The following is an 18,915-nucleotide window of genomic DNA, read 5'->3' as shown; positions in this document are numbered from 1 at the left end:
TCCACGTTTCGTTTGTTAAGTTATTCATAATATTTCTTTCTTTATTCTTGTTGACTTTCTTTACCCACTCCATATTGTGTTTGGTAGCCTGTGTGCGTGTGTGTGTGTGTGTGTGTGTGTGGGTGGGTGGGTGGGTGGGTGTGTGTGTGTGTGTGTTATTGATTCACTTATTGATTCACTTTATAGTTGATATTAGTCTTAGTATTTACGGTTACAATAGGAGTTATAGTAGTATAATTCCTTTACTGCCATTACTATTACTATTATTACTATTCACTCTACTGCCACTACTGATACTGCCACCTATTCATCGGGATTATCTTTCATTTATTCCACTATCACTGTGTTCATCATTCATTATTGTCATTAATAAATAACATGCACTTTGTTTTACTGGTGCACAACTCAAAATTCAGTATGTTTTCAACCCACATACGAAGGTTTTTCTGTTCCTGTTACGTGTTACAAATCCGTATCTTTATTTCACGCAGTCATGTAAGATCACCTTCTCTTCCCTTCTTTTTCCCTGCTCTTTTTTTTCTACATATAACTGTTTCTAGACACGTGATTCAATTTCTTTCTTATTTTTTTTTTAGTTAATAGACAAAAAAGGTATAATTACAGGACAACGTTTCAGATTATATTTGCGTCATTCAACGCTCCTCATTCTATACATATTCCATTAATAAGTCGTCGCAACAACAAGTCTATTTATGGAATCAAAGAAACGTGCTCATCTTTTTTTTCCTCTCTAAGTACGAAGGATCTGATGACTCGACACAACATTTCAGATTTAAGTAATTATTTAAGTCTTTCTTTAATAACTTAACAGAAATTGCCACTCTTCAGATCTTTTAGTGACTCCACAGATTCTTTTTTTTTCACATCAGTAAAAGTAGTTGAGTTTTTCATTGCTCCTTTATATGCAAAACTGTCTTCTCTTTAAACATGACAAATAACTAATAAGAATGCAATATGAATTAAATGTCAAAACATCAATAACTGAAAAACGTAAAGGAAAAATATAATAATGATAGTTCCACAGATTTTTCTTTTTCACATCAGTAAAACCAGCTGAGTTTTTCATAGCTTCCTTACATACAAAACTATCTTCTTTCTACTAAATATGGCAAATTGCTAAAAAAAAAAATGCAAGGTAAATTAAATATCAAAAGAACCATCGATAACTGAAAAACATAAAGGAAAAATATAAACTAAAGCAGGCAAATCAGAAGTGAAGAAGAAAAATAACAATGCGTCAAGCGAAATAAGAACTGCATATACAAAACAAGAGATAAATGAAAAGAAAAAAATATATCAAACAAAATATATAAAGAACGAGAAATAATTCAATCTCCCATTTTCTTTTCAACAAATAAAATAAAGAATAAAATGAAAGAATAACAACAAAAACAACAACAAACTTCTACCAATCAAATTCAGGCACACACACACACACACACACACACACACACACACACACACACACACACACACACCTGTATCAATATGTAAATAAACAAATAAACAACAGCATAATAACCACGAGTCAATAGGACCACAAATAATGACCGAAAAAAATAATGGAAATAAACAAACAAGAGAGAGAGAGAGAGAGAGAGAGAGAGAGAGGGGGGCAATTTGTGTTATTATTTCTCCCAGAAACTCGTGATTGCGTGATCTATATGATACTTTCTGGCAATGATGACTTGATGATGATGATGATGATGATGATAAAATGGTAATAATGATGATGATTGTTAGGTAGATAATGTTAACGATAAACTAATGATGAGTAGATGATAAACACACACACACGCAAACACACACACACACACACACACACACACACACACACACACACACACACACACACACACACACACACACACACACACACACACACACACACACACACACACACACACACACACACACGGAGGCCAATGACAAGAGATAAAAGGAAGATTCTGAATATCACATCAACTGACGCTAACAAATTACACAAGAAAAGATAATAAAAAGACGACACACACACACACACACACACACACACACACACACAGAGAGAGAGAGAGAGAGAGAGAGAGAGAGAGAGAGAGAGAGAGAGAGTTAGTGAGAGTTTCGCACGTGACACGAATGTAGTTTATGGCTGTGGAGAGCAAGTGAGTGAGTGAACGTTTCAGTCGGGCGACACTCACCATCACTCGCGAGCACTTTATGTCACCCTAACTCACCTTCAGTGTTCCCTCACATTAACATGGCAAGCTGGCGCCCTGCTAACATTCGTCTCCTCTTCAAATCACGGCTCCACCACTCCATTGTCTTCCTAATTCGATGGAACTTTTCATTTCTCCCTTTTTTTCAAATGATTTTTTTTTGTCGCAGCTTTTTTCGTTCACTCTTTCGTCATTAATAGACTAAAAGTTGAGATTTTTCTATACTTCGTCTCTGTCTTTCTCTCTCTCTCTCTCTCTCTCTCTCTCTCTCTCTCTCTCTCTCTCTCTCTCTCTCTCTCTCTCTCTCTCTCTCTCTCTCTCTCTCTCTCTCTCTCTCTCTCTCTCTCTGATGATGATTTTTTTTCATTTTTTTCACCACATTCATCCCTTTATTCTGTGCGTGTTAATTTGATGGGACTTTTAGTTTTTTTCCACACCACCTACTCTATTTTTCACCCTCTATGAAGTGCAGTGAAGTGAAGTACGTACCTCTTTACTCTATATTTTGTCACTGATCTGTTCATCTATTCATTTTAAAACCTAATAAAAAGTCATAACATTCTTTTTTAATACGTTCTTTAAAGCATAATCATATTTCCTTTTATTCTCTCCTTTTATAGTCAATAATCCTATTTCCTAATTAATTCATTGTTCTCTTCATTTATCTGACTTATTCTTATTCTTTTTCTTTTGCGTCAAACCAAAATTTGTCCAACATGCTTTGCCATCTATACCATTACTCGATAGTTTGCATCCCATTCACCATTATGTCCCAAACCGTTCATTCAGCATCCTATTCCATGCAGACTTGCTTTCCCATCTACTGTCATCCATTTTCTCCTTCTATAATTCACGGTCTTACTTTACATGCCTTTCATATGTACACTAAGGGTCTCCATCAGGCTCATTCAGTGTCCCATCCCACACACATATCCTCGAGTCTGCTCCAGGTATTCATCAGCCATTCAGGCCAAAGCGGTGCGGCCTTTCACTCACTCACTGCATTACGCCATAACGTCATTCAGTCATGTCTGCCGCGTGTTTGTATTGCTGTTAACGAAGTCACACTCACCCCGCGTCACTCACTCCCGCCGCTTACTGTTCGTAGCTCCCTCCCTCTCTCTCTCCCTTTCCCTCTCCCGTGCCGGAACAAAATTTCAAGGTAGTAATTAATTTTTCACCTTTCCTGCTGCCTGATGCATGAAAAACTTGTCATAAGAGTCAGCCACGGTCACCTCTTCACTTTTACAGCTTCATATCTATGATAGAAATTTATTATTCCGTTGCAGTTTGGATTTAAAGGGTGCTTTTGGGAAAGATTGTGTATCTCGTACACATAATTAAATAGTAGTACTAGTAGTTGTAGTATTAGTTGTTGTAGTTGTAGTTGTAGTTGTTGTTGTTGTTATTGTTGTAATGGCTGTATTTTAGGTAGAATATGCACATTACAACCACTCTCTTCATAGGGACTGCACTCTCTACACTCTCTTTCATTCACCCAACACTTCATCTGATCTGTGATGGCCTTTCTCTTATTCCTTAGCGATGTAATGAGATGCGTTCCAGCGTTCACACCGTACACGACAACAAAAATAGTAACTAATGAGAGAATGTCAGAATTTTGTCATTGTGAAAGGTGAGTAGGCGTTACGTATATGCTCTGAATAAAGGATGCGTCTGCCAGGTACACAGGTGCTCTTAATGATATATGAGGAGGTGGAATAGGTAGTGAGTGACCTCCGCAGCTTTATAACATATTAGAAGTTAGCGTTTGATTATAAATTGCGCATGAATGTAGTGATGCTGTAAGCGATTTCAACATACGCGTTGTTGATATGTGAGATGAGGAAGGGATGGTACGGATGATAGTGTCACGGGGAATTGCTATTTAATCAAGAGCCGCGTGTAAATGTTACGTATGGTGTTGTCAGTTGAAATCGAGTTATGTGAGTGTGTATACGTGTTCTTGATTAATGAAATGGGTGAGGAAGAGATGGCAGTAACCTAGGCAACCCCATCATGACATTGGGAATTATTGTTTAATCTTGGGCAGCGCATTAATGTTACATATCGTTGTGTGGGTAGAAATTGAGTCCAACGTGTGAGAAAGCGACAGCAGTGACCTTTAGATGGAACCTTGTAAAGACAGTGAGAGTTTCAGTTTGTCTTGTATATCGTGCGTGTCGGGAGAGTTTAGATGAAAGTGATCTCTCTCTCTGCAGTAGTAGTAGTAGTAGTAGTAGTAGTAGTAGTAGTAGTAGTAGTAGTAGTAGTAGTAGTAGTAGTAGTGGTGGTAGTAGTAGCAGTAGTAGCAGTAGTAGTAGTAGTAGTAGTAGTAGTAGTAGTAGTAGTAGTAGTAGTAGTAGTAGTAATAGTAGAGGCAACAACAGCAGCAGCAGAAACAGCAGCAAGTGTGTGTGTGTGTGTGTGTGTGTGTGTGTGTGTGTGTGTGTGTGTGTGTGTGTGTGTGTGTGTGTGTGTGTGTGTGTGTGTGTGTGTGTGTGTGTGTGTGTGTGTGTGTGCGTGTTTCCTTCAAAAGTTCAATAAAACATCACGAAAAAAATTTGTTAATCTTTAGAGCTTCATAAAAAACTGTCCGACTATTATTTTTACTAATACTTTTATTGAGTTCAAAGATGTGTTTGTTCTAGGAAGTGACATGACATTAGCCAAAGCAGAACGTGAGGCGAACCAAGTAATTTTTTTTAACGTAATAAGAACAGTAGGAGTCTTATCACTACATATTATCATCATATCTTTCTAAAATGTGTTTGTTATGAGAAGCGAAGTGACGTGATGCCGAGAACCAGGTAAAGTAAACCCAACAATCTTTTCAACTTAATAAGAACTGAGAGAGTTTTATCACTAGTATTCCTCTTATTATTTGCTCTTTACGTGTATTTGTTTTAAGACCACACAACAGACTGGCCTCCTTTCTCCTGCTGCCTGTGAGTGTCCTTGTGTTTTCTTTGTTTGGCTCGGCACTTCAAGGGTGTTTTCGTTTCCCGAAGTTTGTTTTCAAGCCTTTGGACAGTTTCCTCTCCTCGCGGGAAAGAAAAAAAAGTGTCCCTGGTTACTCTATGGTGGACAAACACGAGCTACTTTAACATACCCAAATATTGTTTTAGTGAAGGTGAAGAGTTTTCCATTATTTTTCTTTGCTACTTTCAAAATAGATAAACAGTCTCTTTGTGAACGAAAGCTGCTTTCTGTTACGCTTCATTGATAAAAAGGGATTATCTTAAAATCCAGAAATATTTTTCATTGAACATGGAATACTTCAAAACACACAAATATTGTTGAGATAAATACAGAACAATAAAAAAAAATTCTTTTTTTAGTGAACACGAAATGCATTACGTACATACTCTTATAATGAACACAAAACATAATGGAATACACACTAACCACCTCAAGGAACGCGAACATTCTTCCTTCACTGAACACAAGAGTTCCTTTCCTTTAGGCAAATATTCTTTCACTAAAACAAATCAATCACAAATTCTTGAAGTCAGAACAAAGGTGTGAATTTTGCATGACTTCCTCGAAAGAACCTTGAAGTACCTCTGCATTGAGTAAGTGTGAGTCACCCCAGACACAGGTACTCAGCTGCCCTCACTCATACAACTGCTCGAGAACTCACAGTAATCTCCTTAACGAGGTTTTGGTTTCTTTCTTAGGCCTATTGTAGTGTTGTGTCTTTAGGCTTAGATACTGCAGCATCCACCATTCTTCTTACCACCACCACCACAACCACCAGCACCACGCATCTCTCTTCATTATGGACAACTGTAGACTTTCACTTTATTTATTACTGTTCCTTCTCCACCACCTCCTTCTTCTCCTCTTCCTCCTCCTCCTTATCATCAAAATCATTTTCATCATTATCTTCATCATCATTATCAGCTCTAATGTAAACAACTAGAGGTATGAGCTATATTATCTTGTAGTTGCGTTAAGCTTTCCTCCTCCTCCACCTCTTATTCCTCATTCTCTTTTGGCCTTCCCCCAGCAGACAATTAGACTCATGAGGTACACTGTCTCATGGTTTATACCTACTAATTCCTTCAACCACTCCTCCTCCTCCTCCTCCTCCTCCTCCTCCTTCTCCTCCTCCTCCTCTTCCTACTCCTTCTACTTCTCCTCCTTCTCCTCCTTCTACTTTTCTTCCTACTCCTCCTCCTTCTCCTCTTCTTCTTCCTCTTTCTCCTCCTGCTTAATCGCCCTAATCATATCCAGCAGCCGCAACGTCCTTCTCTCTATACAAAAGTCCTACCCAGCCTCTCCCGCGCCTTGACCAGAAAAATATTTGTACTGACTCGGAAAAGAAATTAATGAAGAAACACTACAAAAAGAAATAAGCAATAACGAAAACCGCTACCACTACTACTACTACTACTACTACTACTACTACTACTACTACTACTACTACTACTACTACTACTACTACTACTACTACTACTGCTGCTACTGCTGCTGCTGCTGCTGCTGCTGCTGCTGCTGCTGCTGCTGCTGCTGCTGCTGCTACTGCTGCTGCTGCTGCTGCTACTACTACTGCTACTACTACTACTACTACTACTACTACTACTACTACTACTACTACTACTACTACAAAAAAAAACATAGATAAATTAACATGTCGCCATCACGAGAGAGAGAGAGAGAGAGAGAGAGAGAGAGAGACGGTAGTTCTTTCGATCCTGCATTGCTAATGATATGAACCGCACAAAAGAAAAGAAAGAGAGGGAAGAAAAATAAGAAAATGGAAGAAGAAAAGAAGGAAAACATGACGACGAGGAAATAAAAGATGGCGAAATGTCTGAATCAGAGCCTCGAATTACGAACTTGTATCCCTGACCAGCGAAGGAGAGAATGAAGGAGGAGAGAATGAAGGAGAGAATTGGCAGGTAGTTGAGGCAAAAGAAAGAGCGAGAGGAAGAAAACGAGAAGAGAGAAACCCAGAAAGAGGAGTGAGATGGAGGAAGAGATAAATAATTAAAAGGACAGAGAGAGGAAGGAGAAAGACGATGAGAAGGAAGGAGATAGGAGGAAGTGAAGCAGAAGAAGAGACAAATAATTATAAAGAGCAAGAAGGAAAATGAGAAGAGAAGAGAAAGATAAGGGAAAATACATTAAGTAGTAATGGGGAAGAATGAAGAGAATAGAAGAAGGAAGAAAAAAGAAAAAAAAGATTTGGGAAAAACAAGAAAAAAGAGGAGGAGAAGAGAAAGGAAAAATACGAGAAAAGAAAATTCGAGAAGTACTCGTAATAGGAGGAAAAAGGAGGAAGGAAAAAGGAGGAAGAAATATAAACAAGAAGTAATAGGGCGTAAAATGAAAAAAAAAAAAAAAGAGAAAGAGAAATGAAAAAAGAGAATAAAGAAATCAAAGAAAAAATCAATATTGGAGAGAAATAGAAAAAAAAAACGAGAGGAAGAAGAGCAGGAAGAAATAAGAGAAGAAAGAGAAAGATTGGGAAAATAAGAGAGACGAAGGAACAGGAAGCAAAAAAAAAAAAGTAGAGGAAAAAAGAAAGATTAGGAAGTAATAAAGAAGAAAGAGGAGAGAAAATGATAAAAAAAAGAGAAAAGAGAAATTGGAGAGTAATAGCGCTCTCATAACGCTATTATTTTCCACTCTGCGCTTTGGAAATCTTAAAATTACTCCCCCTTTATGATCTCCTATCCAGGTGTAACTTGATTAAGCGTGTCTCTTTACCTCTCCCTTAACCTGCCATTTCCTACCCCATTATAATAAGCGTCTCCCTAATGGATATGGAACCTGATCTATGGAGGAGGCCATTTATTCCCCCGTCCCGTATACAATGCCCTTAAAAATGTCAAGAAAATGTTCAATACTCAACACTTTTTCCTTTACTTGGTGCTTATTATAGTGTGGATTTTTAAGGGTTTTCATTTTTCAAAGGTACATGAAGGTATTTGACTCTGGAGAAGGGCATTTGTTTACCTTTCCTGAATATAACGTCTTTAAAAAAATGTGAAAATAGAACTGAAAACCAAACATTTTTTTATAAAGTATACTTATTTCATCATAGTCTTTTTTTTATCATAGCTTTTATTTTTCATGGATTAACAAACGAGGTAAAACAAATTTAACTTTACTTCATACGGTCAGAATTAATGGTCGTGTGTCGCTGAGGGAATATCTGCCAACACGCGACGCTTTGCTGTACAGTGAAAGGAAAATAACAAAGAAGAGAAGACAACGAGACTGATAATATAAGTGATCTTTGAAATGCGTGATGCATTGCCGCTTATTTGTGAAGAGTGTGAGTTTGTGTGTGTGTGTATGAGAGAGAGAGAGAGAGAGAGAGAGAGAGAGAGAGAGAGAGAGAGAGAGAGAGAGAGAGAGAGAGAGAGAGAGAGAGATTTGAAACATTTAATCTTCACTAATAATTGTAAATATAATCATTATATATTAGTACGTATCGATAAATGCACAATACTACCCAATCTATCAAAGCAAAGCAGACACAGACAAAGAAAGACAGACAGACAGATAGACAACAAAAAGACAAACAGACATACATACATACAGGCAGACAGACAGTTATAAACACAAAGAAAGACAAGACAATCACGATAAAGATATAAGCAATTACTCATACACATACTCTCCATACTCTCTCTCTCTCTCTCTCTCTCTCTCTCTCTCTCTCTAGCAGAACCCTACAAAAAGTCTCAAGTTCCTTCCTCCCAATAACTCGAGGACAGTATCAATAAATCGCAAGGGCCCTTCTTCCCTTTCCCTCCCTGGCCTCTGCCACGCCCCGCCTCTATATGAAATGAAATTGACCTCCCCGCTGTTCATAATGGGATGCCGGTAAAAGTACTGCCTATCAATTCACGCTTTGTTCGCGAAATCTGAGCGTGAAAAAATTTTGTGAATATGTCCAGTTTCTCGATACCCTCCTGCCGCCAAATAAATCGTCCCATTGACACAAACAAAAAACGGAATTGAGCCCACGTCAGGAGAATAATAGGGGTGCAATAACACAAAAAGGGAGGGAAAGAAAAACGTGTGGGGAGGTTCGCACGCCACAAAAAACTGGTAAAATTAAAGTTTGGTGTACCGGAATGGCTGGCAAATTCTGGTACAAGTGCTTTCTCTCACTTTACTTGGAGCCGCAGCAGCACACGTGCCAGCCCGGAATAAAAGGTTACGTAATCACAAAATCCAATATACATTCATGGCACAGTTGTAGGAAAATACAGCCCACGAAATGACCAAGTTGAGTCTTGCCCGTGACATTTTCACCTGCTTAAAAGACACGAGCTGTGGTTATTTCACGCGTGGTTGTATTACCTTAGGTGCTGCTCCTTGTGGGGGGGCGCCGCACCCCTCTGCTGCCTCCACCTGGTCCAACGTCGAACACACGCCCACTGGAGATCCTGGGGGACGTGCAATCACTTCTGTCACTCACGCCCGCACTGCTGTCACTGCCGCTCTCTAATGTCCTTTTTTCCACTTTTTTTTTTCTTTCTTTTTAGAGCGAAAAGCAAACAGTGTGCGTTGGCAGATAATTCACTAGTCTTTCTGTTTTATAATTACTTTTTTTTTCCGGACAATGCCTCACTCACTGTTTCCGGAACTGATTGCTTATGGATGACCTCTTAGTTACTCACTTGGCGGCTTCAGTAACAGCACCCACTCGGTACCTGAGCTTCGCACCAACACCTCCTCGGTAATCCTGCACTAGACACAACCCAAACAGGTACCAAACTTCCAATCATCAACCCTTCATGGCCGTGCTAATTACATTTCAGATCGGCGAGGAATTCTGATTCTCTCCCCTCTCTCTCTCTCTCTCTCTCTCTCTCTCTCTCTCTCTCTCTCTCTCTCTCCTCTCCCTCTCTCTCTCTCTCTCTCTGTCTCTCTCTCTCTCTCTCTCACCTTCGAATATTTCACTCGAGACAAACGAGAATGAGTCACAGGCGAGGTGCGATTATTTTCCAGCGCACGTCTCCATCTTCACGGTGCAGGTAACTTATCCAGGTACGGAGGCTACAAGAGACACGGAGGGAGCTGGAGGCACGCGTGTCTGCCGCTACGTGCATGTGAGTGCCACCTCTGACCGAGTGAGCGGCAGGCCAGCCCTCCAACCTGCCCTCCCTCAACCTGCTCGCCGCCCCACCCACCTCCTCCTCCTACACCGCCTCCAGATGCTCCCCATGGCCAGCTTTTTCGTACCTACATGTCGCCTCGCCTCACACTCGTCCCTATGGTGAGTGCATTGGTGAGTCAGAGGTGCTAAGTGAAGCGATAAGGGTTTTCATGAAGAAGGAAGGTGAAGGGAAGATGTTTGGCAACTTCCCGAATCAAGGTGCGAGAGAGATGAGTGCGCGCGCAGACTCACTCACTCGCTCCGGCTACTTCTCTCCCAGCAACTCTCACCTACACTACCCTCTCTCTCTCTCTCTCTCTCTCTCTCTCTGTTTAAAGATAAAGCACAAATCACTCATATCACCGTGCCAATGCAGTCTCACTCACTCACTCACTCACACTAAATCCTATGAATGTTATAGCTGGTATCATATGACTGAGAGTTTCTTTCTTGCTTTAACACGGACTTGGAGCTCAGTGACCGTCTCATATGAACTGCAATGAGCAATAACCATCTGTCTCCATGTCGATCTGCATACCATAGTCTCTTGGATATGTATATGTTTTTGTAGAGGTTACGAGAATTTTCTTAGAACGTTCAATAAGTCCTTGAAATGAGCTATAAACATTTATTTGAGAGAGAGAGAGAGAGAGAGAGAGAGAGAGAGAGAGAGAGAGAGAGAGAAATACAAAACATAGCTCGTAATTCTCCCGCCTGTGTCCTTCCCCTCCCTCTTCTTCCCTTCCTACTTTCTCCCTCGTCCCACTGTCCTCCCCATTACTCCATCCATCCCTCCTCCCTGTGTCCCCCTCCTCTACCTTCCTCGTCCCTCTATCTCTCTACAACCCCTCTCCTCTCCTCCAATCATAACCCCCAGCCTTACCATCCCTCTCCTCGTCCATCTCCTTGTCTGTCTCTCAGTATAACTATGACACATTTCTTGAGTTTTCGCCTTGCCTGCGTCTTTCACCGCAACACCTGTATCAACACTGCCCAGGTGATTGCTTTGTGTCACTAAAAGAGAGCCAGCACTTACAATTCATTTAATTAATAAGAGTTGGTGATTATTTCCATTATCCTTCATACACGCTCTCTCTCTCTCTCTCTCTCTCTCTCTCTCTCTCTCTCTCTCTCTCTCTCTCTCTCTCTCTCTCTCTTTCGTATTCTTCTCCAGCTTTCCTCATCTTTCTCTTTCCTCTTTTTCTTCCTTCCTCTCTCTTTTTATTCTTCTCTCTTATGGTACAGTATTTAATTTCTTCCTCATTCACTCTCTTGTTTTCTCTATCATTTTCTTAATTCCCTGCCATCTTATTTCTTTTTCTCTCTTGTTTCTTCGTTTATTCATTTACGTTTCTCTGTTTTCTCCTCATCCTCTTCTTCCTTTTCTTCCTTCACATCATCATCTTCCTCCTCTTCATCCTCTTTACTTTTCTCTCACTCCTTGTTATCTAGTCTCCCTTACATTTTTATGTTTTAGTTCAGTTATTTTCAATTATACACCTCCGCCTCTATTAATGTTGTTGTTATACTCACTCAGCTCCATACAACAGAAAATGACGTCTAAAAATAATCTCGTAAAGGAAAACACGTCTGCTGCTGTTTGTTCTTTAATTCTGCTACTCTCCCTTACTCCTATTCTGCCCGCCACCATCACCACCACCACCACCATTACCTACTCCTCCACATCATAAAAAATAATAACATCAACACCACTTATTACAGGTGGGTACAGGTGACTATAGTTAGCATAAGCTCTACCAATTGAAGCAAAATACACACAATACAGGCAGTCAGGCATCATAAAGGATTTTTAAAAACGATATACCACTAAACCGTACTCCGTGTTGAACAAAAATATATAGATAAATAAATAAATAAAAGAGGCAGAACAGACCAGAAAAAAAAAAACAAGGAAGCGTGTGCAGCTGTACAGTGTATATATACATGCCTATATTATATACATGTGTTGACGTTCGTACTCAACTGCATAAAACTGCATAATATATTTTGTTTACAGCGAAGCGTTTGCTGCGGTGATGGAGGTTGTGCCTTTTGTGTGTGAGCGTTTTCATGTGCGTGTTAATGTTTTGTCGCACATGAGTGATAAATCGTGTATGTGTGTATGTATGTCTCGTGTGTGTGTGTGTGTGTGTGTGTGTGTGTGTGTGTGTGTGTGTGTGTGTGTGTGTGTGTGTGTGTGTGTGTATAGGTGTGTGTGTGTGTGTGTGTGTGTGTGTGTGTGTGTGTGTGTGTGTGTGTGTGTGTGTGTGTGTGTGTGTGTGTGTGAGATTCTGTCGCGCACACACACACACACACACACACACACACACACACATTGCTCTATATCTACTGTGTGTGTGTGTGTGTGTGTGTGTGTGTGTGTGTGTGTGTGTGTGTGTGTGTGTGTGTGTGTGTGTGTGTGTGTGTGTGTGTGTTCTGTCACACACACACACACACACACACACACACACACACACACACACACAGTAGATATAGAGCAATGAGAGATCTGAATAATCACTAGGACATGAGAGAGAGAGAGAGAGAGAGAGAGAGAGGAAATGGCTTGGAACAGCACGGAAACAGTCTAGCAAAGCCGAAAATATGTCTCTCTCTCTCTCTCTCTCTCTCTCTCTCTCTCTCTCTCTCTCTCTCTCTCTCTCTCTCTCTCTTTCTCTTAAGAGACATGAATGGGGAAAAATTTCATGAATGATGATGTTCTTGCGGCGGCGTTTATTAAATTCAACTTTGAAGGATGAATGTTAGTTCGGTTTTGTTACATACCCCCCTGTCTCTCTCTCTCTCTCTCTCTCTCTCTCTCTCTCTCTCTCTCTCTCTCTCTCTCTCTCTACATTCAAGTCGCCAATCCGCTTTTAACGCAAAACTTCGATGGACTTTTGTTGTTGTTGTTGTTGCTGCTGCTGCTGCTGCTGTTGTTGTTGCTGTTATTGGTGGTGGTGGTGATGTTTTCGTTGTTGATGGTTGTGGTAGTGTCCTTTCTTTCTTCCATCATCACCACCACCACCATCACCACCACCACCATCACTTTCTCCTTCTCCTTCTCCTTCTCCTCCTTCTCAGTCTTCTTTCATTAACACTATTTACGAGCCACAAAAATAGTACACACCAAGATACATTTTCGTTATTTTGCCAACAGAAAATGTCATACAGTCACACAGTTCATAGGCGTAATGGTGTGACGGTGTTTTTATATGATTTACAGGCAGGCAGAAAGGTCATGCATGCACTGGACGCAAAAAATGGACCTCTTTTTAGAAGGGTGGGGACAGCACACGAAAGGTCTGACATATTCAACTTTTTTTTAGGGCTCAAATACCACCTCGTTTTCCAATTTGGTTTATTATATACCTTGTTTTTTTTTTTTTGTGGTCTGAGGCATATTTTTATTTTGCTTCATTTTTTTCTTATTTTGTGTATCTAATTTTGTATAGTGCGACATACGGTTTTGTCGCTGTCAAGTCTTAGGTAATCAGTCAGTCTAGCTATTAAGTTTGGTTGTCTGCTAAGTCAGGCGGAGTGTGGGAATAACGGATAAAGGAAAAAACAACCTGTGAACTGAACAGCGATGAAAAATTTATGGAATGTAGATAGATAGAGAGAGAGAGAGAGAGAGAGAGAGAGAGAGAGAGAGAGAGAGAGAGAGAGAGAGAGAGAGAGAGAGAGAGAACCATGAAAATATTAAATGGAAGTTTCAAAATAATAGATATAATATAACCGGTTTTACCTTCCTATTTCATTATGTGCACAGAAAGTGTGTGTACTGAGAGGCGAGGCACAAACAAGTAGGTCAAAAGGGGAGAGTTAACATAAATGTACATAAACGCAAATGTTAATAAATGGTGCAGGTAACACAGCCGTCCCTGACCCTAACATGGCATTCGTAAAAGGAGGGACTTTGAAACTGTTTCGACTAAAAACTAATAAATGAATAGATAAACACAATATAAGATACAAAGATGAAATAAAACAGAATATAATAGAGCAAATAGGATGGAGAAAAAAACTTACCTGAAATTATACAAAGACAGATGGATATTAAAAGAAGACTTATACCAACATTTGATGAAGAGAAAAGACAATAATGTTCCTACTAAAAGCCTGAAAAGAAAAATAAAATAAAAAATTTCAGAGGCAGGGAGAACTTAAGAAATACTTACGAAATATGTACGAACAATAACTCTTATACAAGTTATCATTCAGTGTAGGAAAAAATACAAAACAGCTTTATGTATACTCAAAAAAGGACAAAGTAGGAAAAAAAGCGAGAAAAATGCAACTAGATAGAGGTACAAAAAAAATGATCTTGCATATATAACAAATGTAATTAATCATTTTTAGACCAACGTCCTGTATCACGTGACAAGGAAAGCGAGCGGCCACAAAAAGACGACAAAAACCCCCAATTATAATGCAATTGTCGGCGGGTGAACGGATCTGCATGAAATGAAATGTTCCTATTAATTACGTGCATAGCGTTAATAATGCATGGCCTGGGTGACAACCGAAAGACACGCACGCACGCACACCTTCCACACCACCACACACACACACACACACACACACACACACAGTTGGATTCATAGATAGACGGTCAAACATACAAACATACATCCGGACAGACAGACAGACAGACAGACAAACAGATAGACAAACAGACAGAGGAAACAGACAGATAAACAAACAGGTAGACAGACAAAGAAAGATACCTACAAATGGATGGATAGATACAAAGACAGACAAACAGACAAAATAGATATATAAACAGATAGGTAGATCAGTAACTAAAGATAAATTGAATAAAGTGAACATGCACATCCATGGAAAGAGATAAAAAAGAAAAGAAATCAATAGAACAACGGACACAACAGTCACGAGAGAGAGAGAGAGAGAGAGAGAGAGAGAGAGAGAGCAGAGCGCCTTGAGTTGAGGACCAATTAGTTCGTTCAGCCAGTAATCCTCTGTGGGAGCGTGATGGCTGAGTGGATTACGTCTTGACAGTGATGCTCTGGCGACGGGTCGAATCCCATTGCCAGCAAGTGTGTCAGGAGAAGCTCAGCGCGGGTCTAAACTAAGATCGCGCCAATATAAACACACGTTTGAAAATACGTGTTGAGATGGTGTTCAGTCTAATGTTGCTCTCTCTCTCTCTCTCTCTCTCTCTCTCTCTCTCTCTCTCTCTCTCTCTCTCTCTCTCTCGTCATTAATTCATAAGTTGATTCTTTGTGAATCAAAAGTAATCTCTCTCTCTCTCTCTCTCTCTCTTGGTATTATGATAAAATAACCACCTCATTAATTATTTCGTACTTTACACAAAGCAATTTCCCTTTTCTCCCTTCTTCTTTATTCTGGATACTGATCTGTAGATCGAAGGTACGCTTTGCGAGTGTAATGTTTTTTGTACATCAAATAAGGGTGAACATTTCCTCACCAGATATTTTGATTTTTTGTCACTTAATCCCGTAGATAGTACAACAATTGCTGTGTTAACATTTACTGTGTTACATAAGAAAAATATCAGTTAATTTTTTTTCGACAAGAAGTTTTCATATACTTATTCATAACTGAGGTACTGTTCGCGGCACAGCACACTGAATCTGAATTTAGATTCGTTAAGTATAAAATAATGCTTTCCTTGGATGTTGCTGGTTGTGGAGTTCCGATTAAAGTAGTGATATCTTTTTATCTTTTTGCTCTAAAACCTACACAGCTAGACCTTTTCCACGCTGCTTGGTATTTATTCTTCTTTAAACCTTTGTGAGCTTTTCTCTCTGTATTACATGGAAAAGTCAGTAAAAATAGTCACGTAAGAAGTAAAAGATTCTGTGGTGTTCCTCATTTTTACCCAATTCCTTTCTTTGTGTTCATCTCTTCTTTATCCTCCTTTCCCTCCTCATCTTCCTCTTCCTCGGTGTCTTCATACTTTCTCTCAGAGTGAACAGCGCACAAGTTACAAACTATTCAAGTAGCTGTATAAAGCTTATAATTAGATAAAAATACTGAACACAGAAGATATAAAGTGGAACTAGGGCTTAATATTAGGCAATGATGTAAAGGTTAAAACACGGATTTTTTACCTTGGTGAAGGACAGACGGTGAACAATGAATACGGAAGGTGTCAGTGAGTGCTGAGAAAGAGAATAGTTGTGTGAAAGGTTGTGAGGAGCGGTGTTGTGAGGAAGGTTGTGTTTAGGTGACAGGAACAGGAAGTGAGTGAGTTCTCGAGGCACCGAGGACCGCACAAGTTTCACGAGTTTCTCTTTGCTCCATTCAGAAATTATACAAAGGTGAAAGTTAGCAGCTCTACTCATCCACCTACAGCGTGTCTTTGTGTGAGGCGTTTGCGTCCTCCCTTGGTAAATACTCAAATGTGTATAGCAAGTTATGTCATTGCCTTTGCAAAATTTTAGTACTTTAATTTTTTTTTCTTTTCATTTACAAATAGACTACTCGCCATTAACTACGAAACTTTTTAAAAATCATGAAAACTAAAATTTCTTTTTTTCAATATATTCACAACACAAGGTTAAAAAAATGAACAGGTAATGCTATTTCATACTTACACAATTAGAAAACAGGAAGTGAGAAAAATTATGAAAAACTAGAAAGATTTTAGCTGAAGCTCCCTCAAAATTTAAGTCTTCATTAAGTATAATTTCTAAATAAAAAGTTACTGCAAAAATTACCCAAAGAAATCTACTTCCCTTCCAGAGTTCTCATGACACTCATATACTCAAGGTCAGCCGATGTATTATAAATAACAGCCACTTAGAACACCACGCCACTTAACAATCAATCAAGCAAACCTGGATAATCAGACTTGGTTCCAGATATGTCTTGGCACTGATTCAAGGCTTAGCCACACACTGAGTAACATCCACTCAACACACCACCTCACGGTAATCACAGTCAGGTAGGTAAAACCGTGACAGACATTCATGCCTTGTTATCACTGGCAATACTGAGCTGTGAGAATCAAATTATGATCACCCGGCGCTGCGAGTTCCTCTTGGTTATAACCTCGTAAAATACAGCACCGCATTACGGCCAATATTACCCGGCCATAGTCTGTGCCGCACCGTCACTGTCAATATTCCATTTTAACAAAGCAATTACCATGGAACAAGGTGTTATTCATAATATTTTATAGATTATAGCTTCAGAAACACTGGTGTGGGGCATTACGGGTGTCACTATGGAAAACTGTGATGGGACAAGACATAATCACTGATTTATAGGGCAATTTAGTGAATCTAGGCCGCATTATATTTCACAGATTACAAAATTATGGGACTAGTTGCGTCAGAGCTTACGTAACCGAACTGTAAATGGAGTTTAGGCACAGAACAAGAAATTAGTATTGATTTACGAAGCAATACAGTAGATTCAGCTCGTATTATATTACGGTGAAAGAAATTGATAGATTATATTTTCCTTTCTATTCGCTTCTAAGAATTTTAAGCAAGTGGGTGAAGGAATATGAATTACAGAACAAGAAAACTATCAATGATTTAAGACGCAATATACAAAAAGGAATTCGAGTCTGGGTAGTATAATATTGCAGCGAATGCCGCCACTGACATCGAGACTAGAATACCACTTGTAGCACCCAGCAGGAAGAGGAAGCAGTGATGAAACGAGAGCTATGTAACACAAATATGAATACCCGCCTTGCTATTGCACTCTTTCAGGTCATAAAAGTGATTGGTTACGTTACAGCTTTGATAACTAAATATACTGTTAGTGGACAATATTCGTAGAACAACCTAGTAATAAAAATATCAAAATAACTCAACAAACTGATTTCTTCTTCCACAATTATTGACAACAAACAATGACAATCACACTAATAAAGATTCACCTAATCGGTTTACTGATAATTCGGCAAGCATCAACACACAAGCAATAATGAAGATAGGTAGATGACTTACGCCGGGTGAGTAATCGTGAACCACTTAAACCCTTCAATACTGGGACACATTTTTACCTTGAGATATGAGTAAGATTAGGCCATTTTATTGACATTAGGAAGGGTATAAGGAGGTCAGAAGATTAATAGCCACAGTCTTCACAATTTTAAAACCCCATATAAGTTTCTGAAGCTATATAAAATCACCAAATAGTCAGCAGAATGAATGTGGAAACCCGTCATGGTACTCAAGGGGTTAAAAGGAATGAGTCAATCGGTAGTAATTATCTTGATGGTCAGCATATAAATATTAAAGGCACATAATTGCAATACTCGTTCTTAATTATCTCACTGTGCAGCAGTTTGATGGAAGTTTGCAGGAGAGTCTTTGAAACGCAGGTACTTCTCATCATGAAAGAGAGAGAGAGAGAGAGAGAGAGAGAGAGAGAGAGAGAGAGAGAGAGAGAGACTGAAATATACTCTTGCACTACACACACACACACACACACACACACACACACACACACACACACACACACACACACACACACACACACACACACACACCATTGTTTTGTTTTGAAGGAAAGAAAAATGTGAGTGGAAAGTTTACTTAATTTATCGCCGAAACAATTAAAAAAGAG

At 39.4% G+C, this 18,915-nt stretch overlaps 1 protein-coding gene across 4 annotated transcripts in view; it reads right to left on the bottom strand.

The window, feature by feature from the left end:
- Positions 1-10,349, bottom strand: part of LOC123507834 (junctional adhesion molecule B-like) — a 157,435-nt gene extending 147,086 nt beyond the window's left edge. For 2 of the 4 annotated variants that reach the window (XM_045261085.1, XM_045261088.1), the window contains exon 1: positions 9,546-10,127. The gene's annotated coding sequence lies outside the window, so the exon portion shown is untranslated. The other 2 variants (XM_045261086.1, XM_045261087.1) reach the window with 2 other exon arrangements.
- Between the last annotated feature and the right edge of the window lie 8,566 nt (positions 10,350-18,915).

This window comes from Portunus trituberculatus, chromosome 23 (assembly GCF_017591435.1).
Source record: "Portunus trituberculatus isolate SZX2019 chromosome 23, ASM1759143v1, whole genome shotgun sequence".
NCBI classification, from domain to species: Eukaryota; Metazoa; Arthropoda; class Malacostraca; order Decapoda; family Portunidae; genus Portunus; species Portunus trituberculatus.
The sequence above is the reverse complement of the archived record's forward strand: the minus strand, read 5'-3'. Positions and strand labels throughout refer to the sequence as shown.